Source organism: Carcharodon carcharias, chromosome 14, assembly GCF_017639515.1.
Source record: "Carcharodon carcharias isolate sCarCar2 chromosome 14, sCarCar2.pri, whole genome shotgun sequence".
Taxonomy (NCBI): domain Eukaryota; kingdom Metazoa; phylum Chordata; class Chondrichthyes; order Lamniformes; family Lamnidae; genus Carcharodon; species Carcharodon carcharias.
The window spans coordinates 50,424,718-50,447,919 of NC_054480.1; the positions used below are offsets into that span (position 1 = coordinate 50,424,718).

Consider the following 23,202-nt stretch of genomic DNA (forward strand, 5'->3'; position numbering starts at 1 on the left):
TTTGAAACAATTGAGTAACTTGCTAGGCCATTTGACACATATTTGTGTGTCTGGAGTCACATGTAGGCCAGGCTGTGTAAGGACAACAGATTTCCTTCCCTAATGAATAATAATAATAATAATGAACCAGGTGAGCTTTAATGACAATTTCATTACTGGCATTAGCTTTTTATCCTAACTGATGTTAACTAATTGAATTTTAAATGCCACCAGCTGCTGTGATTTGAACTCATGCCTCCAGAGCATTGGCCTCTAGATTACTACTCCAGTAACATCACCACTTTGCAACCATTTCCATCTTTTAGTTGGCTAGTGTGGATGTATTGTGCCTGCAATGGTGTCCAATCCAATCAATCTGCTGGAAACTCTTTTGAGTACAAACCCGTTTCCATCTGTTTCAGATGAAGTTATATTATTTCATAGTTTGCCATTGTGAGATTTGAACTCTTGATATTGTTTCATAGTTTGCCATTGTGAGATTTGAACTCTTGATCTGGGGCTTACAAACCCAGTACCATAACCACATGGCTATTTAGGCCAAGCTTAAAGCCTACTGCACCTGGTATTCCCAGGCAGTCTCCCATCCAAGTACTAACCAGGCCTGAGTCTGCTTAGCTTCCGAGATCAGATGAGATCGGACGTTTTCAGACTAGTATGGCCGTAGTTTGGCAGTCTCCCATCCAAGTACTAACCAGGCCTGAGTCTGCTTAGCTTCCGAGATCAGACGAGATCGGGCGTTTTCAGACTAGTATGGCCGTAGGCTAAAATTGCACATTTCTTTTAGCCATTGTGAGATTTGAACTCTTGATCTTGGGGTTACAAACCCAGTACCATAGCCACTTAGCTATTTAGGCCAAGCTATCAATCTGCTGGAAGATGAAGCTACCCAAACTTCACCACGAGGAGCACTCTTGCCAATGGCCAACCTGGGGGGTAAATAACAGGTAATAATTTCTCGTCTCGGATCTATTAACTTTTTCTTAGTAACTTCTGAGGATTTCTGGCAACAGTACTATTGAGGACAATGGAGTAAGCAAAGGGAAGAATTACCTAGGCAGGCCTGACAACTCTCTCTAACAGACCCCTTTGGCATGGAAAGGGGGACCAAAAAAGCCACCTTGTGCTTCCATCCATCCGAATTTGAAAGGTATAGTCTAAAGGGTATGGAATCAGTGATGATGGCTCATTGTAGTCTTATACTGCCTGTGATGGGAGCAGTTCTCTGGCCACCTTCCAATCATAATTTTTTTTTGCCTTTCTTCATATGAAATTTTAGATAAACCTATCATTTTACTTTCAGGAACAATTGAAATTAATGTGTAAGACGGGTATTGTACTGTAAATTATCTGCTGTATAAATCTTTTACTAAGTATAACATAAATCAGACAGCACAGAAACAGGCCATGTGCAGCCTAACTGATCTATGCTGGCTCCTATCCGCTACGAGACTACTTCCATCCTTCTTCATCTAACCTTATCAGCGTACCCTCCTATTTCTTTCTCTTTCATGTACTTGTGTAGCTTCCCGTTAAATGCATCTATACTATTCGTCTCAACTATTGCATGTGATAGCAAGTTTCACATTCTAACCACTCTAGAAAGTCTCCTGAATTTCATATTGGATTTATTGATGACTGTCTTATATTTATGGTCCCTAGTTTTGGTTACCCCGCCACAAGTGGAAACATCCTCTCTATGTCTACTCTGTCAGATCCCTTCCTAATTTTGTAATTAAATATGACAAAAGTAAATGCATTATTTTTAGCCTGAGTAATGCAGCCTGACAGCATGGTGTTTCCCATCTTTTGGAGTGGCCAGGCTGTCCATTTTACACCAATGCAACTTCTGGTGTGAAATATCAAGGTGAAAGAGCGATTATTAATCCTGCTACCCCAATTTGCAGAATGGATAAATGTGTCAGTTTCATATCCTAGCAATCTGTCTATGAAAATTTCCATCGATTGTGACAAGAAGAAAAAGTTAGTAGAAAGCCTGAATTGTGAAATGCCCATATCATGGTTTCTATTGCCCTCACATATTTTTCAACCTGGACTTGAAAGCTGTATGCATAGCCTGAATTCCTACTACTCCTCTCACAATCATTTGGCGACCTATTAATCTGCAGGACAGTAGTAGGGGAGACAAATAATCTTCATTTGTGCTAAACCACATAGCTGTTTTATCATATCACAACTACAGGAAGCTGTGTCTCCTTGTTAATCCCCTGCTTGACTTTTAGTGGAAAACCTACATGACAAAAAAAAGAGCTAAATATTCCAGAATTTACAAATAATGTGAAATCATTTTAAATTGCATTCCAAATAATAATGCTTTTTCCAAAACCTGCTGTGTGAAAAGCAAGAGTTAATTACTGACACAAACATTAAAGCAAATACATAGGCCATGTGGCAAATACATAGGTGACACCATGTAAACATTGACACACAAGGTATAATCCATTGGAACAAAGGAACAGGAGAAGGTATTCAGCCTGTCAAGTCTGCTCTCCCATTCAATACAAGCGTGGCTGATTGAACACTTCAATGCCTTTTACCCACACTACCTCCATAACCCTTTATGTTATTGTTAATCAGAAATCTATCAATCTCTACCTTAAACATACTCAGTGACTGAGCTTCCACAGCCCTCTGGGGTACAGAATTCCAAAGATTCACAACCCTCTGAGTAAAGAAATTTCTCCTCATCTTGGTCCTACGTGGCTTCTCCCTTATTTTGAAATTGTGTCCCCTGGTTCTAGGCACCACCCCGCCCCCCAACAAGGGGAGACATCTTACATCTACCCTATCTGTTACTTTAAGTATTTTGTAAATTTCAATGAGATCACCTCACATTTTTCAAAACTCTACAGCATACAGGTCCAGTTTCCCCAATCTCTCTTTATGAGGCAGTTCTGCCATCTCTGGAACAAGTCTGGTGAACCTTTGTTACACTCCCTCTATGGCAATAATATTCTTTCTGAGGTAAGGGGACCAAAACTGCAGGCAGTACTCCAGGTGCGGTCTAACCAAGCTTCTAAACAATTGAAGCAAGACTTCACTACTCCTGTACTCAAATCCTCTTGCGATAAAGGCTAACATTCCATTAGACTTCCTAATTGCCTGCTGCACCTCATGTTAGCCTTCAGTAACTTATGGACAAGGACACCCAGGTCCCTTTGTACATCTACATTTTCTAATCTCTTACCATTTAGGAAATACTCTGCACATCTGTTCCTTCTATCAAAGTGGATAACCTCACATTTTTCCACATTATATTCCATCTGCCATGTTCTTGCCCATTCACTAAGTCTGTCCAAATCCTCCTGTAAGCCGCTTTACATCTTCCTCACAACACACATTCCCGCCTAGCTTTGTATCATTTGCAAACTTGGAAATATTACATTTGGTCTCCACATCCAAATCACTGGTATATGTTTTGAACAGCTGGGGCTCAAGTACTGATCCTAGCAGTACCCCACTAGTCACAGCCTGCCAACACGAGAATGACCCATTTATTCCTACTCTCTGTTTTCTGCCTGTTAGCCAATCCTTAATCCATGCCAATATATTGCCTCCTATCCCAAGTGCTTTTACTTTGCTAATCAACCTCCTGTGGGGGACTTTATCAAAAGCCTTCTGAAAATCCAAGTATTCTATGTCCATCAACTCTCCTTTATAAATTTTATTAGTAACGTCCTCAAAAAACTCCAGCAAGTTTGTCAAACATGATTCCCCATTTGCAAATCCATGCTGACTATGCCCAATCAGATCATGATTATCCAAGTATCCATTTGTCACATCCTTTATAATAGATTCTAGCATTTTCCGTGCTACTGATGTGAGGCTAACAGGTCTGTAGCTCAGATAAAAACAAAAAACTGCGGATGCTGGAAATCCAAAACAAAAACAGAATTACCTGGAAAAACTCAGCAGGTCTGGCAGCATCGACGGAGAAGAAAAGAGTTGACGTTTCGAGTTCTCATGACCCTTCAGCAGAACTGTTCTGCTGAAGGGTCATGCGGACTCGAAATGTCAACTCTTTTCTTCTCCGCCGATGCTGCCAAGTCCGTAGCTCCCTGTTTTCTCGCTCCTTCCTTCTTAAATAGCAGGGTGACATTTGCTACCTTCCAATCTTCAGGAACGATTCAAGAATCTATAGAATTTTGGAAAATGATCACCAATGCATCCACTATCTCTATAGCAACCTCTTTCAACACTCTGGGATGCAGGATATCAGGTCCCAGGGACTTATCAACTTTCAGTCCCATTAATTTCTCCAATACAACCTTCTTACTTATACTAATTTCCTTCAACTCCTCATTCTCCCTAATTCCTTGGATCTCTAAATCTGGGAGATTTCTTGTATCCTCCTCAGTGAAAACTGACACAAGATAATCATTTAGCTTCTCTGCCATTTCTCTATTTCCCATTATGAATTCTGCTGACTCTGCCTGTAATGGACCCACATTTGTCTTAGCCAAATGCTTCCTTTTTACATATCTATAAAAGCTTTTACGGTTTGTTTTTATGATTTTTGCTAGATTGCATTCATATTCTATTTTCCCTTTCTTTACCAGTTTCTTGGTCTTCCTTTACTGTATTCTAAAAACCTCCCAATCCTCTGGTTTACTACTACTTCTGGCAACTTTATAAGCCTTTTCTTTTAACCTTATACAATCCTTAACTTCCTTTGTCAGCCATGGTTGACTGACTTTTTTGGGGGGGTTTGCGCCTTGTTGCTGTAAGCTATGTAATTGTTATTTGAAGACTATTCATGGCCTATGTACAGTCATACCTTTTAATGTATTTTCCCAATCCACCTCAGCCAATTTGTCCCTCATGCATGAATAATTTCATTTATTCAACTTTAACACCCTTACTTCAGAGTGAACTACCTCACTTTCAAACACAATGTTAAATTCTATCATATCGTGATTACTCATCCCTAAAGGTTCTTTTACAAGTTTATAAATTAGCCTGTTTTCATTACATAATACTAGATCTAAAATAGCCTGTCCTCTAGTCAGCTCCTCAACATACTGCTCTAGAAAACCATCCCTAAAACACCCCAGAAACTTGGTTTCCACAGCATTAGTGCTCAATCGGTTTATCCAGTCTATATGCAGATTGAAGTCACCCATGATTACTGTATTGCCTATGCTATATGCTACTCTCGTCACCTGATTAATACCATGCCCCACATTACCACTACTGTTTGGTGGCTGATAAACAACTCCAACCAATGTCTGCTGCCCTTTGCTGTTTCTTAGCTCCACCCAAACAGATTCCACACATTGTTCTTCCGATCTGAGATCCTCCCTTACTAATGCACTGATCCCATCCCTTATTATCAGCGCAACTCCAACTCCTTCCCCTTCTTGTCTGTCCTTCCTAAACGTCGAATATCCTTGAACATTCAGTTCTCAGTCTTAGTCACCATGCAGCCATGTTTCCGTAATGGCAATTGTATCATACCCATTTACCACTATTTGTGCCTTTAGATCATCTACCTTATTGTGAATGCTGCATACATTCAGGTAGAGTGCCCTAAACATTGTCTTTTTGACATCATTCGGCATTCGAAGCATACTCAATGCTCTGCTTTGTTTCTCCTGTCTTCTGGTCTCAGTACTACTTGTTACCAACTTTACTTTCTTCCAGTTTGGGCCACCCCTCAGGCTCCCACCCACTTAACAAGATAGTTTAAATCCACCCCAACAGCACGAGCAAATCTCCCTGCGAGTATATCAATCCCAATCCTGTTAAGATGTAACCCGTCCAGCTTGTACAGTTTCCAGAACTGATGGCCTCAGAAATCTGATGCCTTCCCTCCTACACCAGTTCTCCAGCCATGTATTTAATCAATCTATCCTCATTCCTATGCTCATTAGCACATGGCACTGGGAGTAATCCTGAGACTACTGCTCTTGAGGTCCTGCTTTTTAATTTCCTTTCTAATTCCCTGAAATCTGCTTTCAGGACCCCTTCCCTCTTTCTACCTATGTCGTTGGTACCAATATGGACCACAATTTCTGGCTGATTCCTCCTCCCCTTGGAGGATGTCCTGCAGCTGCTCTGGACATCCTTGACCCTGGCACCAGGGAGGCAACACACCATCCTGGCGTCACATTCACTGCTACAGAAATGCCTGTCTGATCCCCTGACTGTGGAATCCCCTATCACTATTGCCTTTCCATTTTTCTTTCTCTCTCCCTGTACATCTTATGTGGAAGGTGGGTTTCTTAGCCTTTGCTGGGGTGTTACACCAGACTGGGGCAGAGATTTGCTGCAACAGGCATTGGGAGTCTTCCACAATTGGAGGAAGAGATTTAGCCAATGTTTTTTTTCCTATTGGCAGCAATGTTTTCCAATGGCTGAGCGTTTTTGCACAGTTCCCTCCTTCAATTGAAGTCCCAAAGCTCCTTTCAGTGCTAGCATCCAGGACCCAGTGGCTACAAAATCCAGCATTTGAGCTGGGTTAATTCAGGAAACAATTGCCGTCGAAGCAATTTCCTCACTACCATAGGATTTGAATGTGCCTGTTGAATATGGGTGGGGAAAATTTACTCTAAAACTTAAAAAAAAAGTAAAAAAGTTTTCTGACCCCTCACCCAAGACAGTAAATTCTGTATGATACAGTTTGTTTTGGTACTCAATATGTCTACCCACAGGAAAACATAGATGTAGGTTGGGTTGGGGGAACACAACAGATAAGCTGCCCTGTGTTGAACTTTCAGATTATTAATGATACCCCACTTAGATATTCTGTTTTGCCAGCACAGATTTAAACAGTTTACGTTAAATGTACATCGACCTTGCCTCAGTATTTTAAAGATTCTCATTGATTCTCAATCTTTAACAGAACTTAAGTTTTCTATTGTGGCTGGAAAATAGTGAACACTGCCTTGTAATGTTTTACTACATGCTAGCAGCATGCAAGATACTTTACTGCCAGTTCAAACTCAGGAAATTTATCCTCAGAACCTACATAAATTCTTTATTGACACATTGGCATGACAACCTCCCAGCACAATCAATTCCCTGTGTAACTCCAGAGACTGCAAACACTCACACACATGAAGTATTTTGTAAGTCATTGGCTGGCTGCCTCATGTAAAGCCTTGAGGCACTCATTCCAAGAAAAGAAATGAAAACAAAGACTTGCATTTATATAGTACCTCTGACCACAGCAGGGCATCCTAGAGCATCTTGCAGACAATGGAGTGCTTTTGAAGTGTAGTCAAAGTTGCAATGTAGGAAATGTGACAGCAAACTTGTGCACAGCAAGCTCCCCAAAACAGTGTTGTGATAACAACTAGATAATCTGTTTTAGTCACATTGGTTGGAGATAACTATTAGCTAGGACACCAGGGAGAAGAGAAGAGGAAAGCACAAGCTTAGGAATTCCGATCCATCAGCAGGGCAAGAAATATTGTCATCAAAATAATTAAGGTCTTCTGTTATTTATCCTCTGTCCTAGCAAGTGTCCCTTAGAGTAAACAGAGAATAATAATTTTTTTAAATTTCCATAGAGAAACATCATGGCTGGGATTTTACAGCCCTATGGGGGCAGGTTGGCAGGCGGGATATGGGGTCCATAAAATTGGGCGCTGTTCCAGGCACATACACACCCACCGCCTCCCACAGTGTGAAGCCCACTCACTCGTGGGTCAACTGAGGCCTGCCACTTAAGGGCCTCCTCTCCCTGCTGCTGCGATTTTACCTGCAGTTGGAATGTTTGCAGACCAGAAGCTTTCAGTGCTCAAGCTTGTGGGGCAAGGAGGTCCCTCCTTTATGGGCCCCTTTGTGCCCATTTGGGACTTCACCCCAACGTCTTCACACCACTGAGTTTTCCCTCCCTTCCTGCCCTGTTCATCCTGCCCCACGTCTCCTCAGCCCACCTCAGCAGGGCCTTCCAACCTGGGCCCGGCGAGACTCCGCACCACTTATCTTTGCATCCGGCTCCAACAGCAATTGCCATTGGGGGCATGGATGCAATTTCAGCAGTGGTCACTGCTCCCAGTGGAGTGGTGGGGACCAGAAAGCTGCTGGCCATTTGATTGGCCAACAGCTCTCGGCAGTGATACTTCTTGCCCAGGAGTTTCACCTCAAGCCAATTAATAGCAGAACCACTGTTAAATGGCTATGCAGTGAGCCGCCAAAGCAGGGGCATACTCACTCAACTTTTACACTGGGGGGGGGGGGGGGGGGGGGCAGGGTCCCCACTCCCAGCATAAAATCCAGTCCCATGATGGATAAACAGCATTTTGAATGGAACCAAATCAATTAACGGTGCGATAAAAATAAGCTAATCAATTATATTGTTGTTTTTCCCCTTTCAAGTCCCCTACAGAAGCTTGTTCTTTCCTTACAATGGTTCGAATGAAGTATTTACTTAAAGTCTGAATGGGGAGATGGGCTATGGAGATTGGCAACAACTCATTCATTCATTCAAAACAAAACAGAATTACCTGGAAAAACTCAGCAGGTCTAGCAGCATCAGTGGAGAAGAGTTGACGTTTTGAGTCCTCATGACCCTTCAACAGTTCTGTTGAAGGGTCATGAGGACTCGAAACATCAACTCTTTTCTTCTCCACCGACGCTGCCAGACCTGCTGAGTTTTTCCAGGTAATTCTGTTTTGCTTTGGATTTCCAGCAGCCGCAGTTTTTTTGTTTTAATCTCATTCATTCATTCATTTTGACTGCAGATTGAAGTGAGCTATTTAGATGAGCCTTAGCGCAGTGGTAGTGCTCCCACTCTATATGAAGTTGTGAGTTCAAGCCCCACCCCAGAGACTTGTGCACATAACTTAGGCTGACAATGAGTGTTAGTTACACTGTCAGTGGTGTTATCTTTTGGATGAGGCATTAAACCTGCCTGGCCAACATAAAAGAGCTAACAAAGATATTTGAAGAGAAATGGTGTTTTCCTGTTGATCTGGCCTACATTTATCCCTTAACCAACACTTAAACCAAATGTTCTGGTTACTTATTTCATGCTTTCTTTCTTGACGAAGTGCCAATTCCACTTAGCTCACAAGTTAACAAACTACGAATCTGTTGGGGAAATAATTGGTTGATGACTCCCATCTGCCCACTTGAGATCAAGTACAAGGAATTCACTGATGCAAAACTTATACACGTGATATCAACTATGTATGGATACCAGTAAATACAGAAGCAGTTCAAACAATAGTTACTGTAACATATTACTCATCAAAACCACAAGCAATAATATTTAACAAGCACTCATAGGCAGGCAACTGCTAATGACGCTATTGCATGTTTTCCCAAGGAGTATCTATGGAAAGAAAAACAGATGTTTTGGCACAGTATTAAAGTGCTTGATGGGACTAGTCTGGATCTTGTACCTCAAAATAATACAATCAAAATACATTTCATCAGTAAGTATGTACTAATACGATATACAATTAATGTATTTCAAACTGGAAAATACACACTTTCTAAAAAAAAATTACATATTCATAAAATGACTGTCAGATTTTTATTTCTAGGAGATTCTATTAATTCTATACTCCCTCTTATGTAACACATATTTGCATAAATCAATAACTAGCAAATTAACAACGACTGATTTTTTTCCCCCAATTATTTGCTCTGTAAATGTATAACTGAATATGTCTGTATACATAAATTGCTCATATGTAGGAATGCTGATATTCACATTGTCTGCAATTTCTGGTACAGTTTATTTTCTGTTTTATCATTAATGGTGGGATACCATTAAAGTGAATCAACAGGAAAATTATTACCTCAAAGCTTCCTTCCAAATTACACACCAACCTGACTTGGACCATTCCTTTATGGTCACTGAATCAAAATCCTAGAATTCTTTATCTGATGGTATTGTGGGAATATCAGCGCTAGGATTGCAGAGATTCAAGGAGAGAGCTCACCATCAGCTTCTCAGGGCAACTAGGAATCAGCAATAAATGCAGCCTTGCCAGCAATACCCACAAACTGAGAACAATTATTTGTGCTAACTTTTCTGCCTGCTATATTATTTTGAAAAAATTTAAATAAAGAAATGATCGGGTTTGTACCAAGAGACTGCGATGCCAGGTGACTTTTGTTCATTTCAAGACAGATTATGATAACATTGGTTGCATGGAAATGTTCATTCCCAATATTTATGCATTTATGAAAAATATATCATGTTTGTGTCTTTGGGGCATTAAATAGTATTGGAGTTGTACTTTTTTAAGATTATGAAACTAAAGGTCAAAATGAACTCCCGGCACCATTGAAACGCTCATCCTAACAGTGCTGTGGGTATACCAACACCACATGGACTGTAGTGGTTTAAGGCGGCTGCTCACCACCGTTCTCAAGGGTTATTAATGACGGGCAATAAATGCTGGCCGAGCCAGCGACAGCCTCATTCCATGAAAGAATAAAAAAAACTAATTTAAACTGGAAACATTTCATGTGTCTATGAATTAATTGGAAATGACCAAATTTCTGGCAGTTTACTTATGAATTCTCCCCAGAAATCTCCTTGTAATATGCAGTTCACATACATAATTGAAAAGGCGTCCAGTTCTCGATTTCAGCAAGTGGAAGAAGAAGAGAAAGAGGGGCATGAATAATACCTGGACATTCTTAGACTTCAGGGGAAAAATAAATCTTTGGAAAGTAATTGGAGGAATAGTAGCAGTGAGGATAGTGTCTGCAAAGGGCAAAAATAGCTTAAAGAAAAAGTCAATGAAAATACTTTTTTAGGAACAGATTTGAGGAGGACTGAATGAGCTTTTGTTGAGTGTACAGCTGTGTAATTGGTCTTCACATAGTAAAATAGGTGATAGCAAATCAACAGCCTGCATTTTACACCCAGCCCAATTTTCTTCTCCATTGAAACTAATAGGAATAATTTTAACATGCAATGTATTGATGTGATTGGATTCCAGAGTAGGTGGTGCACTTGGAGGTTCGAAAGCAAGAGAAGCTCAACCCATAATATTTTGATATTTCACCTGTTGGCAAAATGACATCAAGGCAGGTAGGCTGAAGCAAGAATCGAGGGAGTTGTCAGAGGCCACTGACAATGCAAGGGAATGGTGTTTGGCATAAATATGCTGGTGTAGGCAGGAGAATGGAAGGCAGGGGCAGGGACAGCCCAAGGATTCATTCCAGCTAGGGCCAATAGGACTGCTCTCAGCCCTCCAGGAATCCTCCTGAAAAATAAAAAAAACAGAATTTATATTGTCTGTGTGCAGGCACTGCTGCCTCCTGTTTCTCTGGTGGGCTTGCCACTAAGCATGTTCTAGATAAAGTACATTGCTGCACTGACATTATCAAGCCATGACTTATGCATTTCAGTTAGCCTGCAGCATGTTTGTAACAGTAGCCTAGGCTAACTTAAAAGTCATCAAAGAGCAAAGGGCACTAGGTGGGAACAGGGTGATAGTCGCTTAATTTTAATACCTCCCATTCACCAGTGGAGGGATTAAAATTGACCTGAATTGAAAAGAAAATATTGCAATGTATAAAACTGCCAATTTTTTTTAATCATGGTTGCTGAAGACTAATCCCCACAGCCCCCCCAACTGTTACACTGTATGACAGCAGGATTCAGTCTGAGTGCTGTTGTGAGGATATGTTTCATGAAGTTAATCTGGAGGGCTGCTGGAAGCACAAAAAGGTACAAATATACTAAGGCAAAATCATTGTTCTTTTCCAAAAGCTAGATGGTTCTTCTATCTTTGACTCTAGGCGTGGGACTTGGTTAGTTGGCAGACTGTAGACATACTCTGGTATTTGTTTAACACTTGTTTATTAATACTACTTCTAAACAGGTTATAGAGTAGGTATGTTGCTCCTAGGCATTGTGTTCCAACCTCTCTCTCTCTCTCTCGAGTCTAACACGTGGCTGATTGATGTCAGTGGTACATCATCATCTACGTCATATATTAGCATATCTAGCTGTTAACCCTTTTTTATTATACCTCCCCCCAAGTTTACTATCCTACTTTTTAACAACAACATGAAACTATGAGACCCCTCCCGCCGGCAGTGTGAATCGCGGGAGGCAGGGGAACTAAATTTGGCATGAGGGGAAAGGTCATTTACTTACAGGTGGGAAATGGGGTTGGAATTTTGTTCTCCTGACATCCTGGCAGATTAAAGGTATGTCAAATTTCCCATTGATCCACGTCAGGAACCACAGTTGCATTCATTTGCATCTCATGAATGCTGATTAAAAGGCCAACTCGCTGGAATTATATTCCCCCTCCAAATTAAGTGCCTTGCCAGCAGATAATTAGAACATTCTGTTTCACTGCTGTATATAAGTGATGTGCTCCTGGCGAGCTTCTGTTGCTCAATAATGTTGAGGTACATAGACGCTGTTTTCGCATACCTTGAAGAGCGTTACTATGAGATTTTGGGTGCCTGTGTCACAAGCTGTGCCAAGGCTGGGCACTGAAGGCAATATCAGTGGGGAGGCGGAAGACAGAGGCACAACTAATGGGGAGGGGGGCTGTAGAATATGGGACAGGAGGGGGAAGACCAAGGCAGGACTGGGTGCTGAATGGATGATGGAACATGATGGTGGGCAGGAAAAGACAGGGGCAGAACTAGAGGGTGGTCAAGGGGCAGAGTGGAGTAGTGAAAGACTGTCCTAGGAAAGAGTTACAAGGAAAATAAGAGACTGCCATAGAGCTGGAGCCACGCTGTTGGGTGGGGGCACTATTGAAGAGATTGTCCTGGGGCTGTTTATGTCATGTTAGAGGGCTCTGCATGTCATACATGTCTTGGTCATGGTCTTGGGCAGTGGAAGGCCTCTCTGGGCAGTGATGGTTGTGCACAGTATGATATGTAGGGCATAGGAAGTCGCCTGAGGGATTTGGTCCTGGTACTTAGAGTCATGGTACTGTGAGACAGAGGGCATAGTCATGGTCAGGGGAAGCACCTATGTGCTGTAAGTTGGTAACTAAAAAGTCATCGGGGGGTATTGAATGGTCTCATGGAGTTGGGGTGAGGGGTCCCGAAAAGTCAGGGTGCTTGTGACCTCGAGAAGGAGTCAGGTCAACAAAGGGTGTAGGGGCATCAACATTAAATGGTTCAGCGGGGAGAACAGGAATATACACATGGTTAATGATGTGTTCAAGGGCAACAGGGAGAGACTGGATAGAGATAGGAGTAAGGGAAATTAGGAGGTGGTGACTATGTAGGAGGGTGGGAGGGGCTTGGTGGGTGATAATGGGAGGTTGGAAGCTAGTCTCTCACACGAAGGTCAGCTGCATCATTTTCAAGCTTACCTTAGAATGACGGTGTTTGAAAAACAAGCTTGAAAAAAATCTGAAGGGGAGGGGTCTCAGGGCGTGTGGGAGGAGTTCATCACAGCAAGTCTTAGCTGATTGAAGGGGCACCCTATAACTGCCCTGCTCAAACCATGGGGAGCATGGCTCAGCTGAGTGCTGGACTCAAGGGTCTATTGCACAGAATGAGCTTGGTTCCTTTAGTAATGATGCATGGGATTCCATTAAGATTAGGTGCTGAGGTGCATGCGGTCTTAATTGACATCTGATCCTTAAAGAGCCATGCTAGAATGGATGTTGGGTCCAATGATCGATGGCCACCTCTACTATGCAGAGGCAGCACGGGCCCTACAAGCCTCCATTTTCCTAGTGTTCTGGTCATGGCATTCAAGGCACCTTGCTTACAGTCAGAACATAAGTGCAAGGACAGGGTATCCATAGTCATAGTTATAGCCAAGGCCACTGGAGGACAGCCAACATAAGGCTGACTGCGGCTCCTAGGACTTGTGTCTTCTGACCTGAATTTAGACTCTCGTTATGAATGTGCAGTTAGGTCTGAGGGGAACGATCAGCTAACTGTCATCCTCCAGGATGCTGTCATCCCGCAAGGGGTGGCCTTGGTATGCAACGTGCAGGCTGAAGGAAAGTCAAACGATGGAGGCTGCATTTCTGCCTTGTATTTGGAGGGAGACCATTCCACAGAATTGCTCAGCTGTATTCGTTCATGGAAAAAGGGGAGCGGAGAATGCAGGTTGCAGGCAACACACCTTCTTGATAGCTTTGATTAGAATGAGGAGAAGAAGGGCCTGTCACTGATTTTCACAGCTCAGGGAAGACCGTTGTCCTGAGGAACAAGAGAAAGTCCCAGCTGCCAATGCGGAGGTGCCAAATCCACCGAAGATGCAGCTCATACATGGAGATGAGTGAAAGACAGTACTTTTGCTTGTTTAGGGATGTGGTAGCACATATTTGCCACATTCTCCATGAGGAACAAATGCCACATGAACTTAGAGGGCATCCAGTGCCGGTTGCTTTGAAGGTTATCGCCGCTGCAGATCCTTCCAGGGCTCCACTGGGGTCCTTTGTACAATCTCATAATTGGTGACACACAAGTGCATAAATGAGGTGACCAATGCCCTTTTCAATAAAGCTCACCAGCATGTGCATGATCAAAGCAAGCCAGCTCTCATGCATGATTAATGCAGAGACTACATCTTGATACTGAGCCCCAAGATGCCATCAAACATCAGGATGCAGTGATCTGTCACATGACAGCATGGATGCAAAGCTGAGAGTCAAGTTAGCATTGTCCTCACAAAGAGTGAGTCAGCAGGACAATTGTGTGATTATTTACAAACACTCATGACTCTGCATTTGTCGGAAGCCTGCCAAGTTACATCCTGTATTGCCTTGGCATTTGGGAGAGAAGTGGTCCAGTCAGTTTTGACACAGCAGTCAATGGCAACTTATTCCTTTCATTAATACTGCTGAGCACTCAGGAGATGTGCCAGAACATCGCTTTCATACCAATACAGTCAATGAGTGCACAGTCATGCCATGTATTACATATCAATTTGCGTTCTGTGACTTCAGAGAGATCCCGTGAAGCACTGCTAGACAGCCGTTCAGGAGCAAACTAAGATCCTCACATGTAAGTAGACAAGTTCATCAGGATGAGCACACACATCTGACAACACACATTCATTCCAGTCTAGCAGACATTTCAAATGTCACTGAGTGGAACCAACTTACATCGCTCAGCATCATGCATGGTAAGAGTGGGAACTGATAAATGAATAATGTTCAACCTTAAACTCGGAGATGAAATAACACTACAGGGAGGCATGAAAGTGTATGGTGCTCGATAATGAATACTGCTTTAAGCAAAACCTCATAGTTATAAAATAAATGCCATAGTAAAGTGCACTTGGGTAAAAAGACTCTAACGTTGGTCATGACAAATACTTATAACATCCACAAACTACAGTCTTCAGTGCAACAGCATCAGGATAATCATTAACCTTGATGAACAATTCTCATGCAGTCACATATTATCTGTCTGAGATGCAAGGGTCACATGAGTATGGTCCTGCCATCTTTGCATCTCGGAAGTGCTTTTATTCATATTGCAGATGTGGACTTAAAGGTGATTCACTGTGATGAGATTAAGTGAGACTTAATGGAACTGAGGGACAAGATAGGAGATAAATGGGGTTGCGGGGGGTGGGGGGGGGGTTCAGTTTGTACCCTTGAGTGAACATTGAACCTTGCATCAGATCAATTATTATTTAATATCCGAGACTTGGAGAGGGATAAATGCAAAATATATTTACAATAGTGCAACTTAGGTACATTGAACGAACATCCATGTCATCATTGTGCATTCAAAACTTGTTAATTTCAAAACTCTACCACTGTCAAGGTGGAGACCTGACATCCACAGCAGAGTTGGAGGCAGCCCGCTGACTGCTAAGCCCTGTGGGTATTAAGCTGCTGTCCATGCAGGATTTCCTATGAAATGGTGATCTCAAAGTGACTGGCAGACATGCAGTACTGATGTCCCATCTACTGATAGTGTGTGACATCCTAGTGGACATTAACCGTTAAACTGTCTGATGCCCTTATGAGAGTGTGAGTTTGAAGTGAGTACAAGTTTCCTCTACATTGGAGAGACCAAACGTAAACTGGGCGACCGCTTTGCAGAACACCTGCGGTCTGTCCGCAAGAATGACCCAAACCTCCCTGTCGCTTGCCATTTTAACACTCCACCCTGCTCTTTTGCCCACATGTTTGTCCTTGGCTTGCTGCATTGTTCCAGTGAAGCCCAACGCAAACTGGAGGAACAACACCTCATCTTCCGACTAGGCACTTTACTGCCATCCGGACTGAATATTGAATTCAACAACTTTAGGTCGTGAGCTCCCTCCCCCATCCCCACCCCCTTTCTGTTTCCCCCTTCCTTTTCTTTTTTTTTCCAAAAAATTATATAGATTTTACTTTTCCCACCTATTTCCATTATAAAAAAAGATATTTATTTATTTATTTTACTTTTTTTTTACATCTTTTATGCTCTCCCTACCCCCACTAGAGCTATACCTTGAGTGCCCTACCATCCATTCTTAATTAGCACATTCGTTTAGATAATATCACCAACTTTAACTTTAACACCTATGTGTTCTTTTGTATTATTGTTGTTGACATCTTTTGATGATCTGCTTCTATCACTGCTTGTTTGTCCCTACAACCACACCCCCACTCCACCTCTCTCTCTCTCTCTCCACCCCCCACACACACACCTTAAACCAGCTTATATTTCAACTCTTTCTTGGACTTGAACTCACGTTCTGTCGAAGGGTCATGAGGACTCGAAACGTCAACTCTTTTCTCTTCCGCCGATGCTGCCAGACCTGCTGAGTTTTTCCAGGTAATTCTGTTTTTGTTTTTGTTTTGGATTTCCAGCATCCGCAGTTTTTTTGTTTTTAATCACAAGTTTCACTTACCCTGATGGAGGGCATCAGATCATTCATCCCTTTCCTGCACTGCAGGGCGGTCCTTTTTATGTGTGCACAGGTACTGACCTCCCTGGAGACCTCCTCCCAGGCTGGCGTGGTCGGTTGGGAGGACCTCCTACTCCCATCTCGAGGAAAGAGGGCCTCCCGCCTTTCCTGGGTGGCGTGGAGGAAAATCCCCTGGGAGGCCTCACTGAACTATGGTGTAGAGAGTTTGTTTTGTTTGGGCGCCGTAGTGATGCAGCATTTCGCAATACACCTGGCTTGCACTGAGTGAATTACTGTGCAGGTGCCATTTAAATATGGCGCCAGGACCTTCGACCCCATGAGGTAACAGCAGGGCAGATGAATCCCTTCCCACTGCGCTGCAAGATTTGACAATATCTTGATTGATGCATAGTTAATGAGCTGAAAAGTGGAAAATTGGGTGCAAAATTCCATCTTTCCCGCCACCCAATTGGAATCATGCTGAATTTCCCGCCCACTGGGCAGTGGGGAGGAAGCAGAGTATAAGTTGCAGGCTGACTGAACTGTAAGGACAACAAAGATTTTCAACAAAAGACTGATCCAAGAGAGAAGATTAGGGAGCATTGACCTTTGGGCTCTCTGGGACTAGAAGGGAAGAACTCAGAACACTCTGAGGAACTTGTTGCTCCCTTGAAGCACACTGGGGATGATGAGAAATGGTCTTCAACTTCGGGAAGACTAGCACAGCCATTTCACCTACTGCTGTATTCTGAAAAGGCATTGAACATCCAAGATTTCAATGACGGAAATAGCTACAAAATTCCTGTAAGAATGCCAGGAAAAGAAGTGATGATTTCACAGTGATATTTCAGGAGAACTGTCTACTTTTTGTATACAATGTGAAGAGAGCCAGACCTCTCTCTGTAAGAGGCTGCTCCACGATGGGCAATGGGAAGAATTGCTGAGGATATGGAGACAAGGTAGCCTCATCTTCTGTCGTGAGATAAATTTCTTGCAGACAATTAACTTGGGGCCATTGCTGTACAGGATTCTGCAGCTTCAAAAGTGCTAGAGATTCTGCCATAGCTTCTGTGCTGACATCCAACTCTGGAGGAAAGAAGGCTTTTAGCTGGGACTGAAGTATGGGTGTCAATTGACTTGCACCCTTGGAAGGTACCAGCTCTTTGGCCTCTATAGACTCTGACAGGCAAGGCATTCTCTGTGGAAGACTCTTCATGGACAACAAGAGATAAGCTAGGCAATACATTGGTAGGTTCAGTGGAACAAAGATCTGAATGCTGCTCAGCTACTAGAAACACTGCTGACTCCTCTAAGAAGACAACAGAAACTTCATATGGTGCATGTGTCAACTGGAAAGATAAATCATCCTCTAGGACCTCTGCCTCCTACAGGTCATTCAGTGCTGCAAAGGATTCTCCCTCAACACTTTCTTCTAGGAAGAGCCAATTCAGGTCCAGCAGGTCTCCATGTGGATGGTCCCCGTCTGCTGCAATGCCTTTTGTATCCACCAGCTCTGACCTTACTTCATGAAGGACTGAGAGATTCATAACTTCGATCTTCGCCCAGGGTCTAGCAGATGGTTTCTCTGTGAAAGGAAGGAGCCTACTGCTGATTTAATGAATGTCCTCATCTTCTGAAGGCTGAATTCCACCGGTTCTAAATAAACGGTTGAAGATTGTTGCATGAAAGACAGTGAGTCGTTCAAATAGTGGACATCATCGGGTTTTTCCAGGATTCCTGGGAATATGCCAACATCACCACTCAATAAGGATGTATGTTGATTGTGAAGAACATAGAGAGAATCAACATCTGTCACTCCTTGTAGCGAAGAGGAGCAATAATCCTGCCTTTAATTGGAAGATCTATGTTGCCTGGACCTTGCAATTTGATATCTGATTGATGAAGGGTCATTAGTTGAGATCATCTGCTAAAATGTTAACAGCCGCTCCAGTATCAATTTTAAAGGTGGCATTGAAGCCTTGAACTTGGGACTGTAACTGACCAATAGTCTGGACTAAGACCATCAACTTCCCTTAGGAACTCTGAAATTTTGTTTTTCTCCTGACCTTCCATTTCTTGGATGGAGTGTGTTTCATAAACATTTTCTTGTCTTCTACTTTGATTAAAATTGTTGGATTTGCAGGAACTCTTGAAATGTCCAGTTTTGCCACACTGCAAACATTCCACACCTCCTGCTGAGCAGTCCTGGCATCTGCTGGGTTTTCACGCCACAGCACAAGCATCTTAAAATGGCTAATAGTGTGGAGTTTCCTTTTGCCTAGTTTGGCAGGCTGTCTTAAGGGTGCTGCTGCCCACAGGCCTACCCAACCTACGGCTTCATGTGAAGCCTCAGAGACGCTTCGAATTATAGTCCAATTAAATTCTCTAAGCTCGGTCTGCCTCACATACTAGACTACTTGATCCAAAGTATCATCGTCTTTGGTCTGCAGAAAGTCGGAGAGTTTCTCATCCCAAACAGCCACGACTGTGCGATCACACGTAAGCATATCCTCAAGAACTAGCTAGGCAATATAGGTCAGTTAGAAGTAACTCAATCAATTCCCTGTGACCACTATTAAAACATCCTCATTCAATTACTATATTATGTTTTGGGCTTATATAAGTGTCAAAGGCTTTAAGAATGGATTCAAAGTCCACAGTGGGCTCCTGCAACGACTGCCTTAAGAGAACATTGTATGCTACTGGAGCTACAGTGTAAAGAAAGGAACTAACCTGAAGCTTTTGCTCTTTCTTGTGAAGGGCTGATGCTGCTCAATACCAGAGAAAATGGCTTTTCCATAATTCCCACTGCTAGCCTCTCTGCAGGCCCTTGAGGCAGTCAAATGGGTCAGGCAGGAGCAGGGACTGTTCCTCAGGGACTATAATTGCTACCTCTGTGCAGTTCGCCACCTCCTCCCATCGATTTGTTACAAGCGGCTATTGAAGTGTGCTTCACTCTGTGGTTCCTTCAATAATATAGATGTGTTTATTTTTACATTGATGTCTCCACTGCTGCTACCATGTTCTGAGAGGGTCCTTCCATCTTGGACTCTAGGTGTGAGCCTTGGTTCATAGATAGACTCTAGACATACACTGGTCTCCTAACACTTGTTTATTAGCACTACTTTCAAACAAGTTACAGATTAGGCATGTTGCTCCTAGGCATGACGTTCCAACCTCTCTCTCTTAAGTCTAACACGTGATTGACTGATGTCAATCATCATCTATGTCATATATTAGCACATCCCATCTGTTAACCCTTTATACTACATATATGGCCTGATCTCATTGCTGAAAATAACACGCTATTTGTCTACCCATTGATCTAAATCAGTCTAAACTTTCCTGAGGTGATATCCTAGATAAAGGTTGCAATGAAACAAACAACCTTTCATTATTATCCAATGTTATCATCAAATTCAACTGCTCCAATACACTGCAAGAGCCAGCTTCATTAAACATTCTCAGCATATTGTTAGGATGAACTTCAATAGGTCTGGCAGTCGGGATGCTGGCCTGAAGTAATTGGTTTTGGCTTTTGAACTCTTCTTGTTGAAACTGATCATTTGAGGTTAAGCTAATTAACTGAAATAGATGCAACTAGTGAACGGTTGTTTTTTAAGGCTTGAGAGATTCTGACCAACTGCGTCATCAGGACCAGGAACTTTTCTAAGATCAGGCATTGTAAAAATGTTTAATATTGTGTCTATTTAGCTTCAGCTAATTGGGTTGCTATGCATCAAAGGAATCTTTGGATCTGACCTTGGATTTCAGATGATGGGCATAATTTAATGCCCCATCCCTTCAAGAAGCAGGCTGGGGGGGGGGGGTCGAGGGTGTGGCATTTAATCCAGCGGGAAGGTGTGGGGTGGAGAGCCTATCGCCTTCACAACCCTCCCCCGCAAATTAAGTAGGGGGTGGGGAATGTTGGGGATCGGCCTTCCTGCCACTAGGACAATTGAAGCCCTTGTGGCCAATTAGGGCCACTTTATGACCTCACCCTGCTGCTGCTGGTATTCTACCAGCTTTGGGGCTGGAGTGGTCATCCTGTGCCCAACTGAGTTTCCATCAATGGCAAGGTCCACTTTCACTGGAAACCCACCCCCCATCTTCCACATCTGCCTGATTATTGCCAACAAGGCTGCCCCACTCCCATCTCTTCCGGGGCTGCCATCGCTGTCCCTCCCCCAGGCTCCAGCAGTACCTCCAAGCTCTACCACTATCACTCTCCTGGGACTCCTGCAGTACCTCTGGGGCCCCCACCACTTTCACTCACCCAGGCCTCCTGCTATACCCCCGGGCCTCCACCACTGTTCCTTTCCCAGGCCTCTTGCAGTATCTCCAAGCTCTACCACTGTCACTCTCCTGGGCCTCCTGCAGTACCTTAAGGGCCCCCATTCCTGCTGGGTCTGAAAAGCTACCAGTTTCTGATTGGCTGGCAGCTCTTGGGGCAGAATCTTCATCCCGAAGGCCCCTGAAACCCTAAAGGCAGGCAGGAAGTGTCTGATTGGATTTAATCTCATTGGGTCTCCTGGAAATGGCCATGGCAGGGTTGCCATTGGCTCTGGCTAGTGGACGAGATCACTGTCATGGCCATTAAATTCAATCTGGTATTTCTGCATATAGTGTTACCAACTCTGTCATTCCTCACAGGAGGATCAATGGTAAGGTTACACTCAATGTCACTAATGGGTATTTTTTCAAAAAATGTTGAAACTCAGTATGAAAATATATTTTTCCATCTATGAAACCATTTTTCTTGGTAAATCAGAAATCAAGACCAAAAATATTGCTTCCATCCTGACTCCCGGTTGCTCCTGGTTCAGGCACACAGTCACTCCAAGAATCATGCATATATTACTGCATTTCTCCTGTATCACAGGAAAAAGCATACTGAACATAAGAAGATACCAGTTCAGTGACTCTTTCTTTCACTGACACCAAATATATTAAGTAAAAAAAAGTTATCCTCAGGGGACAAAAAAAATCAACCAGTTCAGAGCTCAACATCCCGATCCAAAACCGCTGACAGCCAGCCTACCGTCTGCCTGTAGCGCGAGTCCCATCACCCCATACACCTGCTGAAACCATTCCCAAAAATCCCAAGGGAATTCCGAGTGCAGAAGAAACCACCAACTCTGCACTCTCCACTGCTAACAGCACCAGAATCTGCACCTAGATAAGATTCAGTATACAAAGTCTGACATGTGAATGAAAATATCAGAAATTAGTGGATTTAATAAACAGCTTCCCAAAAGGCTTTTCTTTTCTTAGGGAAGCATTCCTGTCCAAATTATGTCTGTGGCTGTGGTATCTTGAACAAGCTTCATCTATTTTATGACCTGTTGAAAGAGATGGCTATAGCCTCATTTACTTCTGAGTGGCAAGTAAGTCCAAGGTACTTAGGTCAGGATTTGGAAAAATACTGCAACGTTAAGATTTAGGATGCAAAATTGCCTCAAGTAGCGTAGCACTGCATGTATTGGTGCTATGGAGACTTCATGCTGCTCTACGGGTGTCCCTCACATCACCAGCCACTTACTGCATGGTCACGCAATGTTCTGCCAGGATAAGGGCACACAGATGCATCACTGCTCATGTCAGAAGGCTCTGATTCAGCAATATTATGACATCACTTAGTCTTACAGCTGATGTGTTGCCAGGATCCCAAATTTGGGCAACAAATGTCCAGCCAGCATCTCCGTTATTTACTCAAGGGAAAACAAGCATGAAGCTGCAAGATGGGCCCTTCAGTTGCATTATTGAAAGGGTCAAGCACTCTGTTTACAAGTTAAATTTTTGGAACTTTTTCCATGGAAGGTTTCTGGAAGTACTCTGGATTGTTTTCAGATCTGCTGTGGTGAGTTGCTGGATTTGCCAGGGAGTGTTGCTGAATCCTCACTTTGAGGGCACAGGTTTAGGTGGCCTGTCTATAAAAAAGCTGCAACAGCTAGAGAGGGCAGCAGTTTCCATGCCGCTGGGTGTGCAGCATGACAGGGAGATAGAGCAAAGGCTATGGAGAGGGCAATATCCGCACAATGGCCTTGGAGCCAGACTCCTTTATGCTCCATGATAGTGACATCAAGTCAGCCAATGCACCCAGCATTTCGATGTACATGCTCATTCAGCGTTTTGTAAGCCGACTCATTGAGACCCTCATCTGAATCCTCTGCAGCGGAACTCACCTGCAACCACACCTTCCAGTGAACTGGCAAACAAACTATTCATCACACCTGGCCTGGCTGCAAGTCATTCATGCCTGGTGACTAACACATGCTGATCTGAACTGTATACTAGTCTCCACATGCAGTGCCAGTGCAGGGCTGAAGTGTTTGCAACAATCTTCAGCGACAAGCACTGAGTGGATGATTCATTTCAGCCTCCTCTTGAGGTACCCAAAAGATGTTTGCAGTTCTAGGAAGCCA

General features: G+C 43.2%; 1 non-coding gene across 1 annotated transcript; it reads right to left on the minus strand.

Moving 5' to 3' along the window:
• Positions 1-547: 547 nt before the first annotated feature.
• On the minus strand, positions 548-666 carry LOC121287669. Its single transcript, XR_005945209.1, has one exon. It is a non-coding gene; the product is annotated as a 5S ribosomal RNA (ribosomal RNA).
• Positions 667-23,202: the final 22,536 nt, after the last annotated feature.